This window comes from Cygnus olor, chromosome 3 (genome assembly GCF_009769625.2).
Source record: "Cygnus olor isolate bCygOlo1 chromosome 3, bCygOlo1.pri.v2, whole genome shotgun sequence".
In the NCBI taxonomy this organism is placed as follows: domain Eukaryota; kingdom Metazoa; phylum Chordata; class Aves; order Anseriformes; family Anatidae; genus Cygnus; species Cygnus olor.
In genome coordinates this window covers 79096888-79113915 of record NC_049171.1, presented here as the reverse complement: position 1 = coordinate 79113915, position 17028 = coordinate 79096888, and the positions used below count along the sequence as shown (strand labels likewise).

The window sequence follows — 17028 nt, the reverse complement described above, 5'->3', positions numbered from 1 at the left end:
GCTTCCCAGGAGCTCTGGCCATGCGTGGGGCCACCACAGAGGGTGGCTCCTGGGATGGACAAGGCTGTAGGTCCTTGGGGCTGGATGCCACCCCTCTGCAGCAGGAAGCGCAGTGGAAATGCTGAGGCCATGCACCAATGCAACCTGAATGGTTAAAAATAAATAAGCAAAAAATGAAAGAGAAAGCTCATCCTGTGGAGGTGCTGTGACACACCCTTGAGTTCACTCAGGCTTCTTTCTCTTTCACTCTTCCACATAGCACCTTCATTCCTTTGCTCCTTTCCTGCCAGGACTGGACGAGATACATTTTTCATGCAGCAGCCCCCGCAGGGTTTGGAAATGTACTCTGCTTCCGAGCTCCCTCCCTGCCTCCCAGCACGTCCCTACGGGCCTAATCCTGTGCCCTGCTGTGCAGCTGTGTGCTCTGGGGGTGAAAGACAGGGTCCAGGCCCTGTGTGAGAGGCAGCGAGGTGGGCAGAAACATTGGTGGATACCTTTAACGAGAGGCGAGACATAAGCAGCACTTACTAGGAATAGTTTTGTGACGCAGATTTCTGGTGTATGTTTGGCTCGTATCTGCTACAATAGCCTCATGGATATTTGCCATTAATATATATCTGTTAAAAAGGGAGAAAAAAAAGGAATAAAAGGAGATTATTCTTGGAATCAAATCTTAGTGTTTTCTACGCTTCTCCACCAGCCACTTTATTTTCATCCCACTGAGGCAGTGATTTCACTGAGGCTGTGGTGCTGGCCGGGGGCCAGCTTGAGGCCGGCCCCAGCTGCAGCCTCCCTGAAATGAACACCTTGAGGGTGTGGGGGGGACATGATCCCGCTCCTTCCATGCAAGACCAGATGTCACCAAGCCCAGGACTCCTCGCAGTGCTGTGGCCAGCCACAAGAAGTGAGACAAGGACCTCTTGGCAGCAGCACGTACAAATCCGTCACACAGGAGAAACGACGGGTCAGCAACTTCACTGGGCAGGCTGGTTGCACAATGGGCTATATAATGGATGTTCCTGTAAACTTAGTGTGGTCTGGACCCTGCCACTGCACTAGCAAAAGTCCTTTTTGTGTGAGATACCCACGCTTCAGCCTGTAACTAAAGCAGTAATTGCACAAGTGCCATTTGCACATGACCTAACCCAGAGTTTCTGTGTGTTGCCAAAACAGTCCTTGCTGTAACTGATGTTCTCAGCTGCTGTTTTGTTCCCTTAAAAATCTGAGCCTGGGCAATGCATTTCAGTGTGTCTGGGAGCTGCCAAGGGTCACTCTGCGAAACGCCTGGGAGCTAGCTAGGGAAGGGGGGTTGCTGCTGTTGTTTAAACACCTCTGGGGCAATATTTTCAAATGTATTGGGAAACTAAGGGTTTAGAGGGATTTTAAGGAAAGCCTTAAAGAATTAAGAATTTCTTAAGAATTTCTGAGAATCCATTCCAAAGTCAGGCTCTGAATGAGAGCAGAGCCACTGCACCAGGTGCCGGCACAGCTCTTGGTGATGCCCAGGCACAGCACCATAAGGCATGCTGGCAAAATCGCTTCCCATGAAGCAGCACAGCCAACCTTGCCCCATCGTGCCAGGATGGAGCAGCACACCCACAGGGATGGGCAGCAGGGGACCGTGAAGGGACAGCTTTTTGCTGATAATCTGGAAGGGGAAAACAGCTTTTTGTCAGTGCGCCACATCTTGCTCTCCTCTTTAACGTGAAATCTCTCACGTCCCGACGCCCTGGGAAATACAGCCGAGGTGCCGTTTCCACTTCAGAGCACACACAATCCTTGAAAAGCCTCCCCGGCTGCTTGTCTGGGGTTTTGTTTGGAGGGGGCTCTGGGGATGTCAGGGAGCATGGGAGGAAAGTGTGTCCCAAGGTATTACGTGAGGAGCCCAGGAGATGGCTGCGTGCTGCTGGGAAGCAGCGCAGGAAGGTGCCACCCACTCCCATGCCCACCCCCTCACTGCATTCCCATGCCTTGTCAGCTCTCCCATCGCAGGGCAATTTTGGGGCTGGCTGCAAGCCAGAGCACTGAGATGAGCTGAGTTAGAGTATTGCAGAGCTGCAACCTCGTTAAAGCAGAGCGGGAAAACAGTAGGCAAAGAGGAAGGCACACAAACAAGAGAAGCCTGGCACAAAGTTTGTGTACATGTTTACATCATCCCAGTCATTTAGTACACACATTGGAATAACCTCTGAAACTAGGTGTTTTTTGTTTTAGTTGGCTCTTGTGCTCAGATCTGTATCAACACGAGCCATCCCCTGCCCCATCCCTGCCCCAGAGTGGTATATGAAGCAAATGAAGGATCCAAGTACATGGATGGGGGAGCGGAGGAAGAAAGGGCCCATCAGCAGGCAAGTCAGGAGCCTAGAGCTCCAGACTCCTCATCGCTGTCAGATTTCCTGCAGGCACTGCAAGGAAGGGAGGTTTTAAATTGCTTTTATACACCCCTGCCTGCCTGAGTGCACAGAAAAGACAGAGCTGACTGGTGTTTTGTTGGGTACGTGGCCCCATGCCTTGTTTGCAGTTTGCTGTGTAAGCACTGTTGTCAGGCTGGAGCTATTCATTTCTTCCAAGCTTTTCTATGGGACTCGTCACCATGGCATGGGAGGATCTCAGATGTCAATGAATTTCTTTCCAGAACAGCCCTGTGAGACTGAGGAGGGGGAAGAAGGGCTTGTCGTTGCTGCAGACCAATCCCAAATTTCAAGTTGGGCATGCATTAAACAAGAAACTGTGACGACTTTTGGGTAAAGTGACACACCCAGCTCTGCAAAGAGATCTAGTGGCAAAGGCTGGACTCCCATCGTGTGCTCCTGGACAGTGTACAGATCAGTTAACCCCCATGAAATTGCTCTTTTTCCTCCTGAAGTCCCTTTTGTTATACAGCTTCTTCACCAGAAGTTTTAGCTGTGATGTGCAGGGAGCTCTCCCTGCCCCTGAGGCTAAAGGATATGACACTGAATCCTATACGGCACTGAAACCTACCGCCCACTGAAGGTTTCTCCTGCCTGTGGGCAGGCTTTGGCTGTGGGGAGCTATCCCTGCCACGGCCCTGTGCCCTGACAGCGCTTGGCACCCTGTTAGCACCTCGTTGGCCACCCACCTCCTGGATGGTGCCAGGGAGCGTGCAAACTATTTGCTTGCTGACGACCAAAGGCAGGTGCTGTAACCCACACCTGGCCTTGTTTTGTGCACTAGGATAAAGGCAGCTGGAGAGGCCAGAAGAGGCAAGCTTCTCACTTCTGGTGTCCCTGACCCAAAGTAGGATGCTCTTGGAGGGGTAAGAGGTAAGCATAGAGGCTGAGTGTTATCTGTAGCTAAAGCCAGTGTTTTCCCCCCTGCTTCTTCCTCAGCATGGACAAGATGCTGTCATAAGGCAGCCAGATGCTGTGTGGGGGACAGGGCTCACCACAGACCCACCACCACGGGAACATCATGCTCTCCCTTGTCCAGATCCTACTCAAGGTGGCTAACCGAGCAGCTAGTAGTCTTCCATGAGGTTGGTTAAATGGACACTGTGGTCAAACTGAGGCAGCTTTCTTTCTTTTCTTTTTATTTTGAGAATGATAAAATTAGAATCCTCCCTGACAAAAGGCAACTCCTGCTGCAGGTTTCAGGCTTTGAGTTTGAACTATGATGCTGTGAGTTCTGCAAACTAATCCAAAAGCGGGTAATTTTTTAGCTGCATATTTGTGCTTCTCTATACTGTGTGTGTGTGTTTCTCCTCTGAAAATCTGACTTCTTTGCTGAAATTCTCCCTCACTGTGCGGAGGACACAAGAGCGTGGAAAATTTCAGGACCTAAGGATGTACAGCATTTGTCAAAATCATAATCAGCTGACAAGAGGGGCTTGGACCAGGAAGCATAAAGCAGTCTCAGCAAGAAGGGATGTTACCAGTTCAGCTAAAATTTTCCTAAAATTTTGTTATAAGGCATCACATAGCCTGTTAAACTGTGTTTTTACAGTACTGATGTACTTCACCCCTGAGAGAAACATGTGGTCTCCTAGCAGGTTAGGAAGCAAGAGCTTGGGGGAAACTATGTGAAAGAAGAGGCATTAAGTCAGCCAGCAATCCCATGTCCCTACAGCTGCTTAGAACTCTTTTATTGTAATAACAATAAAGCAGAAACCTTTTAAATATAGATTCATCTGGTTTTAAATTGAGGAGAAGCATCTATAGTAAGCAAGGTTTGTTGGATGTGTCTCGAATTGTTCTTAATTATGGAGCTCTGCACACCTGTAGCAAATTTTTAAAGGCAAAAAAAAATGTTTTCCAGCATTCTGCTGCTGGCTAAGCGAAGCAAAGGCATGACAGCTCCGCATGGTTTTGTGTTTACAAAATCAAGACAGTGAACCTTTACCAGTTCTGTGTCAGCAGTGCCAGGCTGGGCAGGCAGTATCTCAGTCTGTGTCTACACAGACATGGCCACAGCTGTGTCTAGTGTGCAAATACCCAGGCCAGGACTAGTGTCACTGGCTACAGCAGTGGTAATCAGGTAGCTGCAGTAGCATGGGGCTCAGTACTGGCTGAATCAGCCCATAAGGGTCTGCTCCTTGACAGTAATGCAGACCCACTTCTGCTTTGGGGTTAAAAAAAAATAAAAATAAAAAATAAATCACTTTTTTCAGGAAAAGAAAAAGAAGGACAATGTGCTTAAAAGCAAAGGTTTGAGTAAGGTGCTCTCTCCAGGAGGCCCCTGAAGCATCTTAAGATAGCAGGACAAGCACATGATCTTCCTTTGCTAGGGTTATGGTGCAGAAAATACATGGAGTGAAAACAGAGAAGCAGGGCTCTGAGTGAAAAATAGTCTGAGAATACCCAGGCCTGAAACTGCATTTAAATGCATGGCTTGTTTCACAGGATGATGCTGGGCACAGATAGGCTTGGAGTCTTGGGGGGGGGGGGGGGGCGGTTCTTCCTTCCTCCCCCTTTTTATTTTTCATTTTAAAATTCTTTTCTTAGTAGTAGTGTTTGGGTTTTGTTTGTTTCCTTCTTTTCATTAGGAAAGAGAATCCACACCTCCATCTGCAACAGGGATGGACCTGGTCACCATACCTGCCTCTGGGCAGGATGGTTACTTCTTCAGCTCTCACCTGCGATGGGTCTGGGGGGTAAGCCCCTACCCTGCTGTATGTGAGGAGAAAGCCAGGGCTTGCTTTGAGAAGGTGGGAGGCTGGCTTTGCAGAATGTGCCTGCCTTTTTGTTCCCTGGTTCCTGAGCCTACTACACTGATGTTACTGATGTGTAAAAGAGTGGGATGTGTGAGGAGAGCTGACAGGCAATGCAAAGACACGATAACCGCATGGAAGTGTATTGTAGTGGCAGCAAGAGGAACTACAAAGCTCTCCACTCTGCTGGGTGGGGAACCAGTACAGCAGGACCAGTGGTATCTCCAGGTTATGTAACGCTCATGATGAAAAGCTTGTGCCAGGCTCCTTGTTAAGTTGTTGGGATGTACTTATCAAGAAGAACTGGGAAGACAGAGGCTGGCACAGCTACTGTTGGTCTGATTTCTGTCTGATTTTTTTTTTTTTTTCCCTGAAAACAAGGGAAATAAAACCAGGCTGATGACCAGGGCTCCTGAAATCTGTGTTCATGAGTACCCACTTGATGGTACCTGATCACACTGCTATTCTTTACAATGATCCTACTCCCTGGGTGTCTTAGGAAAAGTCTACAAGAAGGAAGAAATTATTTGCAGTTGCCATCACTGAACCCAAAGTGAAGCTGTGGCAGAGTGGGCCTGACTCACCCACAACAAAATGCCATTGCAGCTACCCATGGTGGCCTCTCAGCTTTTGCTTCTTGTCCTGAAACTGGGATAAAAAACCTCCAAAGGAGGCTCCCAGGATGGCTCTCATCATACAAATCCTCTGAACAGCAAAGGAACAAATGGCTATGTCAGGCATGCCCATGTCTGTTTCAGAGCTGGATAAAAAGGCACGTCAGATTCAGGTCCTTGCTGAACTGTGACCCCTTGCTGCCTTCCTCCTGCTCACTCCCTCCTCACTGCCCACCCACATCTCCTGCTGTGGGTGCAGAGCGGTGTCACGCCTCTCAAAATCTTGCTGATCACTGATGTTACTCAAGGGATAAAATCTTGCCTTTGGGGACCGAGATTCTGTGCCCACCACAGAGCGCAGCCACTGTGGGTGTCTCCTTCCATCTGAGTGACTTCGCTGACCCATGGATATTTCAGGTGTGCAGCTGGGTGTCAAGCCAGCCAAATGGTTGGAGTTACCTTCCTCTTTTTTTGTTTAATTTCAGAAGAGAAAGAAATGCAAAGACAGACATACAGCTCAGCGATGTTGATGCACTGACACTATTTTGTGAAGCGACATAAAATGAGGTGCTCCTCCCTATCACCAGGTCCTTAAAAGCCTTGGGAATGGAAATTTATGTGACTCTTAACCCCTCGTGTTGTTACAGACAGTGACCCCGAATAGTTTAATGTGGCTTTTAAATAGCAGCTCCCCTCCCTGCTCCTTCAGGAGGCTGCTCGTGGGAGATAAGGAGGCAGGAGCCAGTCCTAGCCTCACCTCTACTGCCGATGGCAGACAGGCAGCTGGGGCTGCTCCTCCTAGCCCTGGGAATGGAGTGCTCACCTGCCTCTGGACAGAAGGACCAGATTCATGTCATCTTCCCCCTTTCCTCTGCATTTATAAGAAGGCGTTTTCCATTTTTCTTTTCCTCTGGCAGAACTGTTCTTTGGAGGACAGCCATGGGCCAAGTCCAGCTGAACACCTTTTTTTTTTTTTTTTTTTTTTTTGTGGTGCTAAATACTGGCTTAAGGCTCTTGAATTTTTCCACATTATCTTTGCAGGTTCTAGAAATGTGCTTTTGTTTTCCTTATGCATATTTTTCAATAGCAGTCAGAGTTGTTCTTCCTGGCATCTGGTAACAATTTCACGAGGTGTCCCTTCTCTCTGTCCCACCCGGTGCTGACTGCAGTGCTGCCCCTGCCTTCCTGCTGGCTCACGGGCTGGCGGCAGCGAAAGCAACATCACCCAAATGGCATAGGATGAGAAACCCAGCTGTCATTAACCATGCCATGCTCCTCATTGCAATGTCTGGGGCTTCAGTACTTCTGTTTCTTCCCCTTGCTCCCAGATTGAATGCTTTCCTTCCTAGCCAGCTTCAGTACAAAGCAGCCTCACTTAAATCACTGCTGCAAAGAGCTGTGCACACAAATCCCCGGCCACAATGCTGAGTAGTGGGGAAGCAGGGCTGAACTTTGAAAGAAGTAAAGGTCTGAGCCTATTGCTGTGGCAGAAAAATACCAAATGCAATTATTTAAGGAGAAAAGATGAGTTCTGACAGCTGATCTGAGCTCCGGCAGTGAGTCAGGCTCCCCTGCCACCGGGGAGACAGAGCACCATATCACCAAAATCAATGTTCTGGACTTCGTGATGTAGTTACTGGGATTATTAAGATGACTGGATTTGCCCATTGGAGTGTACAGGGCGAAACATATGGTACTAAACAAGCCAGCAATGCAGTCAAGGGGCTTCTACACGAAGGGATTTGTATGTAAACATAGCGGGGCCAGGCAAAAGCCGTGCTCCCATAAGTTAATTTAGCTGTGCTTGCCGTAATGACAACATAATTATAGGAGTACAATTCGGGAGATTTATCTTTTTAATTAGTAAACTCTCGTGTCCTTCAAAAATCTCCTTTGGCAGCTATGGAGCCACCTGCGTCAGAGTGCGGCGGGGAGCCCTTGCTTACGCACGGCACCTGCACGCGTGCTCACCCCACGCCGTGGTGCTGCCACGGCTCTGAGCAGATGGTCCCCCATCACACGTGGCCTTCCCGTGTCACTTGCTATTAATTAATTGGAACGTTGTTAGCGCTCATCATAATTTCCTTGGACGTCTTCCTCGTGTCGGTGTGTTTCCTTTCAGCGGGCCCTTAAATATACATAAATATGAAGCTATATTGCTTGGCGGCAAAAGTTTTGCAGCGGTGATTTCAGCTGAAGAGAATTTTTTTGTTGTTGTTGTTCCTGAGAAGGCAGCACGTTAGCAGTGCTGCCTGACTTCGCTGTGCAGGAGCAAGACAAACGCTGGGAGCTCTGCCAAAAGCCGGGGCCCACCCCAATGTAGGACACATGGTGCCCAGGCGGCACAGCCCTCCTCTCGCGGGGATGTGGACACCACCACTCGTGCACACAGGAAGCTGAGAGATGCACAGCACAGCATGGGAGGGAAGGAAGGAGCCCCACCATGCATGAAGGTCCAGAGAGATCCTGCAAAGGCTCTGTGCCAGGGAAAGCAACACTCTTCTGCCCTCAGGCCTGTCCCCATGCCGCAGTCATGGCAGGAGACCTGGGAACAAGCAGCTGCAAGGGTCTGGTTGAGCACATCGCAGCCAGCAGCTGGGCTGGGACAGCCTTCACTGGCTGCCTGTGCCCTTACCATCCAACTGTAGCCAAAAAGAAACCACTGCAAATGCTTCCCAACATGAGCAGTTCCTCGGGGCTCTGCTGGAGCTGTCTGACCAGGGCCAGCCTGCTGCCAGCCCCAGGCCCTTGGGAGGTGTCAGAGCACAAGCCCCACTGATGCCTTGCTGGCATCCAGGCAGTCCCTGGGCAAGTGCAGGGAGAGCATGACAAGCTGTAAAGATGAAGACATAGCAGGTGGGAAAAAAAAAAAAAAAACACACTCAGATTAAATCAGCTTTCAGGGAAAGCCTCTGAGCCTCGACACACCTGGATTGTGATACCAAAAATGCCAACACAGATCTGTGCAGGAAGGTCCTTTTTCTCCCTCCTGCAATGTCTTTCTTACAGCTGAGACCTCAAGGCAAGCACAACTAAAAACATGATCGCTTCTGAGGAATGAGAATATTAGAGTATGCCAAAAGAGAAATATGTTTGTTAGGTGCTGCAAGGTTTTTCACTCCTGCTGAATGGACTGCAGAGTTTAGCCCTTGTTTGAGCCCAAGATTTCCTCTAAAAGAGGCTGATACAGAGCTGCATCATAACAACGGGTGGGTGAGCTCAACTGGTCTTGCACACACCCACTCATTGCCCTCCAGGAATTCCAAAGCTATTTACAACTGGAGCGAATAGATGAAAGGATGATTTAAATCTTGCATAACCTTTGGGAGGTGGAGACAGGCAACAGTATTTTCCCATTTCAAAGGTGGAAATTAAAACAGTAGTCTGTCACCAAGGACTTGCTTCAAAGGTGTCAACAGCCATGAGTGAGTAAAAGAAACCTAACCAACCTCACACAGCTCTTCCTCTCCATGGCACACAAGGTGAGCTGAGAGCAAGAAGCTTGGGTGAATCCAGCTCTGGAATTTCTTGGCTGCCTTTGTATCACACCCCAAAGCAGCAGCAAGATGAGAAAAAGCTGATCTCATAAATGCCCCTTTGTATTTTGGCTGGGAAAGGTGCTCTTCCAAGCCTGGTCATGACTACTGTGTGTGAGGTGACCAAGGGCACTTGCTGTCTGTAATTAAACAGATCTGCTCCTCAGGGGAAACCAGTTTACCAGCCAGCTACATCTGCCCCATCACCTGTGGTTCTCCCACCTGTGTGTTGTACAGCTCACACACTTATCATCAGCATCAGCACAAGGTCGCCCCAAGAAACAAGCAGAAGAGAAGTGCAAGAGCCAACCACTGCCTTCATCAGCTTCTGTGTGGTGCTGCCAGAGGGGCTGGCATCCTCGTGGTCCGAAGTCCACAAGCTACTCTGAAGAAGGTCAGTGGGGAGGAAAAGCAGAGGCAGAACACAGGGCCACGCTTTTTACTAGACTGTGTTTTTGTTGTGTTATAAGAGAGTCTCATGTTTTTAGTTCCAACCCAACCCCCCCCCCAAAAAAAAAAAAAAAAAAAGTAAAAAAGTGACTAGGACATGGATATTGCTTTTCATTGGACGCACGGCTAAACTCAGTGCTATGCCTAGATGTAAGAAGATCTCGCTGTCCTTAGGATGTTTATAAATTGTGCAATCTTTGAAATACGGCTGTGGGTCATATGTGCAGGGTGACTGCTTTGTCCTGGCTCCATGCATGCTTGGGAAGTGATTACTGTTGAGTAAGAGATGAGCCAGAGTAGACATGAACATCTCCTGTTTAACTAGTCTTCCACTAGCTATGTGAAACTGTGATTGAACTGTAGCTTATGACTACCGTGTGTTTTTAAAAAGGCCTTCAAACCAAATGGTGCTTAAATCTGGTATGCTTTTGATCTGGATGGGGATCCAGACTTTGGTTCCTTTTTTTTCAACCTGTTTAAGTGAGATCTGTGTATCATTAAAAATATTGTTTTGGGGCAGTACTTTGCCTTATGGTTAACTAACCAAGTCTCAGTGAGCAAATATTTATTTTAAATGTGAAATTCCTGAGGTCTGTGCACCTCTAGTATCTAGAAAGGTTTGCAGTAAACTGGCTCGCTGCATGGCACTGAGAAAAACATTATTCAGTGTTTCCAAAAAGGCTATTAAAAATAAGAAGATAAGTTGCTTAGTAGGTGTCTGTATAGGAGAAGATTAAACATACCTCAGCCAGACAATGTTTCATGGTTAGACCAACCAGGCACTGCCTCTTCTCTTCATAAACCGTAATCCACTATATCATTTCTTCTCTAATGTGCTCTACCTGGCTTCCTGCTGAGGATGATCTACGTGCTTTGTGGAAGCAGAAACTAATATTATTCTGGGGAAGGGAAGAGGAAATAGAACTTAAGCTGATTGTTTAATTTTCATACAGAAAATTTTAAGGACTGAGCATTTTTTTTTCAGAAGGAACTGTGGTTTTCAGAAGGAATTGTGGTTTTTCTCTTTATTTTTACTGAGAATGTGATAAATATAGTTTTTTTGAAGCTATATTTTGCATAAGGGAACATATTAAAGGATAAAACCCAATGAACCAGATTTGTCTGGGAAGGTCACGTGTAACTCCAGGAAAGTATGTGGAGATAAAATACACCTGTGGTTAAATTATCTGGGGAGAGGGTTGAAGTGCTTACTAAAATCAATGAAGCAGCCTTTTACAGCAGGAGAGGCTGTGAGCTGTGGGCTGCTAAGTGAATCATGCAGCTATTTGTGAGTGGTGAAGCAGAGGAGCTCCATTGCCAGGCTGCTGCGGTTGCTTTTGCATTGGCATTGTGCTAGGTGGGAACCAGAGAAACATGGCAGTCGGTCTGTCCTTGGTGGCTTGCACCATGCTCCCATCAGCTGTGGTGGGATGGGGTTTGGTAAAGCAGCCGTGAGGAGGGGAGCTGGGGAGGTTGGGTGACTTAGCCGAGGCGATGCCAGGGAGCAGTGGCAGGGCTCGGGTTGCCCAACCCTGACACCTGCCCCATAACCACAAACCCAGCCATCAGCCCCAACGTTCTGTAGCTCACAGCAGGTGGACTATAGGACCCTTCCCTTCCCTTCCCTTCCCTTCCCTTCCCTTCCCTTCCCTTCCCTTCCCTTCCCTTCCCTTCCCTTCCCTTCCCTTCCCTTCCCTTCCCTTCCCTTCCCTTCCCTTCCCTTCCCTTCCCTTCCCTTCCCTGCACTTCCCTTCCCTTCCCTTCCCTTCCCTTCCCTTCCCTTCCCTTCCCTTCCCTTCCCTTCCCTTCCCTTCCCTTCCCTTCCCTTCCCTTCCCTTCCCTTCCCTTCCCTTCCCTTCCCTTCCCTTCCCTTCCCTTCCCTTCCCTTCCCTTCCCTTCCCTTCCCTTCCCTTCCCTTCCCTTCCCTTCCCTTCCCTTCCCTTCCCTTCCCTTCCCTTCCCTTCCCTTCCCTTCCCTTCCCTTCCCTTCCCTTCCCTGCACAGCAGCACTTGAGAGTTTAGGGACCTGGGATTAACTAGGATGCATCAGATCTCTCTAATCTGTTAGTCATTGGGGTTCCCGTGTCAGATCACCTAAGTAATCATCTTTCCAGGCCACCTGCACCCTCACCAGCCTATAAAGAAAACCATCATAGCTTTGGCCGCTGTGATTAAGGCACGTATGTGAGCAAAGGCATGTGCTTCTGCCAGCCTTGCCAGTCCTGCACAAGGTAGTGCTGGGGTACTTCTGTACGCTTTCCACCTTTTTTTCCACTGTGCTGTCTTTAACTTACCTCCCCCTTGATCGATATGGGGCAAGCAGGTCCCATTTGTAACTACTATTTCCACCCAGGGTCAGAAAGTTATCATGCTGAGATTATTTTTCAACTGAAAGTCAATTTCTCCCTTTTGGGGCGAAGCGGGGATGAGGAGTGAGGAAAAGAGAAGGTGCTGAAGAGGCAGAGAGTGATGGGCAGCTGGCAGATAAGGGAAGCAGTGAAGTGGAAATGAAAGCTTCCATATCATTGCAAACGGATATATTCATGCATTGCGCTAGGATGTCACATACTGTAATCATAAAAAGAATCAAAGATACATAATAGCACCATTACTGGGAAATATGAGGAAGAGTTGAAAGATAAGGTATCATCAAAACTCTCTTACACTGAATATTTTGCCTCTGCTTTGTGCAAAAAGAGGCAAGGAAATTGTTCTTTCTGCCCCCTATTATAGGCAAGTTATTGCCCTTTCTCCACACAGCCTCTGGTTTAAAGCACAAATAAAGGCAGCACCTAAGATAAAACTATATGACAAATGAAGTCATAAAGCTCCATACTGAAAGTCCAATATTAGAAGAGCATTTAGGTTTTGAAGGCTGCAAAGGCAGCTGCAGGGAAGTGGCTGTGATAAAGCTGCCCTTGGAGTTCTCACACCAGCAGCCTTGTGTGCATGTGTGCGTATGTCCATGACAATGCAGACTTTCAGGGCACCCGCACACAGTTGTTTGGCCAGGACCTTTACCTCTTCCTTTGAAAGGATGGGCACTGTGCAGCTGTGCAGTCAACAGGGTACATGCTCCGGTTTTCCTTTGTGTCCCTATCAGAAGCTGCCTAGCCCAATGTCTCACGCAGAGCCTGATAGAATTCCCATATCACCCAGCAGGAATTTCCAATGCAGCCTTGAACATGCCCCGAGTTATGTCCTCTATTTGTATCCCAGGGATCTCCTTCCTCCTCCGTGAAGGACCTGAGAAAGCTTGAAAAGATATATATAATGTCTGCTTTCCATGTTTCCTAGCCAAAGAGAAATGAATGAGCTTGGTCAGATCTGCCAAAATCCACCCAGAATTTTTTAAAAATTAAAATATATTCATCACCTGAAACATTTATTTTAATTTATTATATTTTCAAATGTAAATTTCTGGACAGCACTTTCTGCAATGTAGAAAACAGTACATACGTGCGTTGTACATGTAGCACTGTGGGGGCGGGGTCTCTGTAATTGTACATACACTGTAAATTCCACTTAAAGCTGGCAAGTGGCAAAGGCTGAGCTTTTGGAACAGAGGACAGTTAATAAACAATATAAATCAGCAGCAAAAGTAGGAGATTATCATGTCCATAATCTCCCAACAATTAGGAAAATTCATGCTTGCACTGAGTGGACCTACTTTTCCACAGCAATAATACTTTTCTGTATTGGCAGATTAGTAAATTGGCCTTTATCTGAGAGTTATTAAAACATCTCTAACAGATTTACTAGCTCCTGGGCGTCTTGTGGACAGACATAAATACTGAACAGGAATCTGCAGTACAAATCCTTCATTTTTGTTTCATGCCTTTCCAAAATCCAGGTCTTTAACGTAACTTATCTCGCTGGATAAAAGTCATCTTTCTGATGGGCTGATTTTAACCCTCGAAGATTTGTGATATTCTTGGGGCCACAAGAATCTGGAACTGGAAATGGTTGGCCAGCAGCTCCTTCCCTCCCACACCAGTGATCTGGAGCTGCTTCCTGGCTTTAAGGACCCCTGTGTGAAGCGGCGCTAGCAACTTGATGGAGAAGCCAGCTGGCTTCTTCCAGCATCTCCCAGTTAAGGTAAGGACACTCCATGTCCTTGAGTCGTCTTCACAGCTCGAGGTCTGCAATTCCTCCCTGAAGGGATGGAATCGAGAGGAGAAAGAGGCAGGAGGGCTCCCATGGACCATCTGCAGCGAAGTCCTTGGGGCAGCAGCTCTGGCCAAGCCGCCTGCCTCTCCTCCCCAGGCGCTGGCAGAGCGTGGCACAGAGTTGGAGGTCAGCGGCTTGTGCAGCAGACGGGGCTGTAACCCCTAGGCAGAGGGAAGGGCACGTCCTTTGCTGCTCCATGGCCCTCCACAGAGATTAAGCCAGCTGACACAGCAGACATCGTGCCCCTGCCATGCCCCCAAGGCTCAGCTTCGATGTCTGTGAAGAGCTAGAGCAAAAGATGAACGCTTCCCCCCAGCAAGAAGGCTGAAATGGATAAATAGCAAGGAAACAGTTAACAGGGAAGAAAACAAAAGCTAGTGTTTTTGGAATGGGAAGCTAAATGGCAGGTAAGGAGGATGTTTAATTTCTACTTTCTAGATTACAAACAGCAGAGTAAGAGGCCCGCAGCCCACATCATGAAAAATAGTGTGGGTTTGGCAGTGCACAGTTATAATTTAAGAAAGCTCAGTTCTCTATTCAGTCCGAAAGATTTCCTACAAGAATAAGGCTTGGAACAATGCCCCTGGCTGATGTATGGCAAGTCATTTAGATGAACGTCCCTTGTGTGGCATTAAAGGAAACACATTTAACACCATGTGCCACGCACTGCTGTGGGTCGGGTGCATTTTCTTCCTTATCCTTTTCATGAACACGCTTCAGAAACAAGCAGGTAATGGTGGAAAATGACCATGAAATACTACAGCAGTAAGCCCAATGAGCAATGGGGGACCCTGTGTGACTGGTGCTGCTGTTTCTCACCAGAGCTTTAGAGAAGGGATGTGGAAATGGTCCTTAGCATCACCCTGGCACACCTTATAGTGGTGCAATGCTTCTTCATGGAGACCCAGCTGGAATCCTCAAAGGTCTCACTTTAAATTCACGTAAGATTGGTTCAGTTTCCATGCCACCCATCTAGCTTTCCTGCCCCTCTCCCCACTCTGAGGGCTGTAAAGCGGTGCTTAGCCTAATGCGCCTGGGAAGGCTGCTGTGGATTATCAGTGAGGTGACACTGAACTCCGTAGCGATACTCCCAAGAAAAGAGCATGCGAAATGCTAGCTGTTGCTGTTTTGGTGGTTTTGATGGCACTGAAATGTGCCTCATCTGTGCTAACATGAACACTCCTGCCCTAACACTGAGGCTGTAGTATGAAGCTCTGTAAATTCTCATTCTCATTCACTCTTCTGTTTCTCCCCTGGGTTTGACCTTTGGGATGAAATCCATAGCTGGATTTTTTCCACTGGCCAAAGAGCAGCCAGGACTTCCTCCAGTGTCTGCTGTAATAACCTGCCATACAACAGGACGAATAGGGTCTGCACAGCCCAAACAACCGAGGCCAGCATTACTTCAGTATGCTTCAGCCCTCCATAGTGATGTAGAGATAGGAAAATCTGTACCTTGCTGGAAACACATGAATAGCTTTATCTAAGCCTTCCCTCTCCTCCTCAATACAGGATTTTGCAGCTGTTAGAGTTCTCTCCATAATATTAATTAAAATGTGCTTTTTTTGGTGTAACTATATATAACTATACCCAGTTCAGAACTTCTTGCTCCCTTCAAAAGAAATTTTGTTTGGATAGGAATAACTAAAAGGGGCTTGGCCAGAGTGATTATGGATTACAAATACGTATCCCCCTAACTATAACCTACCCATGATAAGATGAAAAGTGATGCCTTTGAAAACAAACTGCCTTCAATTCTTTTTTAGCACTTTTCAGACTAAAAGACCTTGCACACGCTGTAAGAACTGCCAGCACCACAACACTGAAGGTTGTGTCAGCAGCACTTCTGTTACAAAGCCTCCCTTTCCCCAGGAGTCTATAGCTCAGCTGCTAAACTTCCTCCAGGCTCAAACTTCCTTCCAATGTACTAGCTAGGAAGTGATTTTATTTTCAACAGTTTTGTCTATTTTTGCAATATAAACAGGAAAGTGAGTATATATAAATTATACCAGAAGGCAAAAAAAGAAAGGCATGTGTTTTTATTTTAATTCAATTTGATTTTCTCACTTTCTCACACCTTGAAAAACTTACATTTAAAATAATGTGTCACAGCAGGCGATCGCATGTAATGAGGTTTTCTTCTCTTCATACACTGGGTGAAAAAAAAAAAGATAATCTGAGAGGTTGGGCCAAATTTTGCTCTCATGGGTCTGACTTCAAACATTGGATTTAGTGGAGGCTCTCTCAGTAAATGAAATCAGAACCAGACCTATTGTCTTGCAGAAAACCGTGTCTCTGCTTTGCACAGCATATTTAACCTGCAGCCCCTAATTGGTCTAATGATTAAGTGGCACATTATTTTTCAGACACCCAAGCTCTTACAGATAAATCTCAAGGAGACATTATTTGATTTTAAATCAGTATTAGTGATTTGATGGCTAATGACTTGCTATTAAGTTCCACTGGCAGAGACAATACAACCTACCCTGGTAACAAAGCATCGTATATGAGTGTCTCATAGACTTTTAATTATGATTATCAATCTCCTTTTCTGTCTCTCTCTCTCTCTCAAGTCCATGTGTTAATCCGTATGTTGCTCTCTAAATAACCAGGTTAAGTCAGATTCTGTCCCTAAGGAAGCTGCTGTGATTTTCCATAAGGCTAAGGAACCCTAAAGTCCAACTCATTGATGAATAGGGGAAGGGTGCTCCTTTGGAAGTTTTGAACAAGTTGTGTGGCATCTCGGCGATGCTGTAGGAAACAGGACATAGAGAAGAAAGTGAAAGCAGGCCCTGACCTTTAATTTTTGTGCTCCAGCTCCGAGTGTCTGCAGGTGGTGCAGAGTGGGCAGCCCTGTTCTGCACGTTTTCCTCTGGGGTCTGTGGGGGTCTGTGGCAATGTCATGGCTCCATCTGATGAACGAGCCTTGTAAGAAAACCCATCCTTTACAGATGTTGATCTACACCACCCCTTTGAACCCCACTAATAATTCTTTGGCTTATTAGCACAGCATTGGTGAACCTTTCAGGTTTTGGGTGTTACTGAAGTATCTCAGCAGTCCTGCAAAACAAAATATCTTCCATTGCATCCTG

The 17028-nt window shown here is 47.2% G+C and overlaps 1 long non-coding RNA gene across 1 annotated transcript; it reads left to right on the top strand.

Annotated features, from left to right (window-relative positions):
* Positions 1–3247: 3247 nt before the first annotated feature.
* LOC121068245 lies at positions 3248–7826 on the top strand. Its single transcript, XR_005818742.1, has 2 exons — positions 3248–3284; positions 5003–7826. It is a non-coding gene; the product is annotated as an uncharacterized LOC121068245 (long non-coding RNA).
* The last annotated feature ends 9202 nt before the right edge of the window (positions 7827–17028 follow it).